Source organism: Cicer arietinum, chromosome 7, assembly GCF_000331145.2.
Source record: "Cicer arietinum cultivar CDC Frontier isolate Library 1 chromosome 7, Cicar.CDCFrontier_v2.0, whole genome shotgun sequence".
Taxonomy (NCBI): domain Eukaryota; kingdom Viridiplantae; phylum Streptophyta; class Magnoliopsida; order Fabales; family Fabaceae; genus Cicer; species Cicer arietinum.
In genome coordinates this window covers 22983204-22984718 of record NC_021166.2, presented here as the reverse complement: position 1 = coordinate 22984718, position 1515 = coordinate 22983204, and positions in this window count along the sequence as shown.

Below are 1515 nucleotides of genomic sequence, written 5' to 3'. Positions count from 1 at the left end.
AAAAAATATTGTTCACTAATATAAACTTTATTTTATTAGTATTAAAAAAATATTTATATCCAAATAAAATAATATTTAAAAAAAATATTGTTTATATTAGTGAAATAGTGAAAAATATTTTTTTTTTTATTACAAAACTGCCAACTTGAGTTACTTGAGTCAATTGGATTCTAATTTCAAGGATTGGCGAAGGAAACAGTAAAAAAAAAACCAAATAAGTTGATTTACTGTCTCTTATGCGAAACTTAGGAAATAGGAAACAAACCGAGAACAAGGTGACATATCTTGTATGCGAAAGGGAACAAAACAGAAAGAGTAACAACTAATCCCCAAGGATATGTGTAACCATCACACCACACCAAATAGGGATCATGTCAGCGCATTGTATCATGCAAAGATTATTAACGACAATAGGTTTTAAAAATCACAGTGTGTTCAACTTCAAACCATTACAAAAAAAAAATATAACCGGAAACAAAATAATATGGATTCCATAATATATATATCAAAATTTCCAAATTACAAACCCTAATTTTTCAAACACGTTAAAATTCCCAAATTGAATCCTAAACAAAGACAATAACTGAATTTCATCATGAATTAAACATAGTAGGCTCTGATACCACTTGTTAATAATCCATGTCAATTACATGATGGATAACCAAAGGCGGAAGCGTACCTGTGGGAATTGCCATTGATGAAATGCTGGGATGATGATGATAGAGCCAATGGGTTGGGTGATCTTCCTCAGCAAAACACCCTGAAGACCTTGCTCTCTTGATGGGGATAGAGAGAACCAGAGAGTTTTCTCTTTTAGGGTTTTGAAACTGAATAGTCTTGTTGTATTTGCCTTGGGGGCCATTACCCCTATATATAACTATTATTAGTTATATCCCAAATTGCAGTATTTCCAATTCAGCCCCTCATTAAATTAGAAACTGCCTGGTATCTACACTATTAATTTTCATAACTATTATGCTCTTTAGCCATAAACTATTATATATTATTTGACCCCCAGTTTATTAGCTAATTATATAATGACCCTAACACACTTTATTAATTAATTACATATGTGACCCATAAATCTTACATGATTTTCTTATCTGCCCTTGCATTTTGTACTTGTGACAATGTTTCAAATATAATTTTTGTTAATTTCTTATTCATTGATACATGGCATAAATAATTTGGAGGTAGGCAGGGTAGTATTGGGGATTAGGGATGACAAAATAGACTAGATCTTGTCGAGTATTATTTCGTTTTTAGTATTGTGTTTATGAATTGAAAATAATTAAAAATGTTCCTATGATATATAGATAGGATATCGGATATTAGTACAGTTACGAGATATAATATTTTTTTAAAAAATTCAATGAAAAACAAGCTTTTTTATATAACTTAACTACGGTGATTAAATTATTTAATTTACAACAAAAATATTAAAAGTAAAAAAGTATGTTCGATTATGGATAGGATGATTTTACTGTTTATTAAAAATTATGGGACTATCAAAAG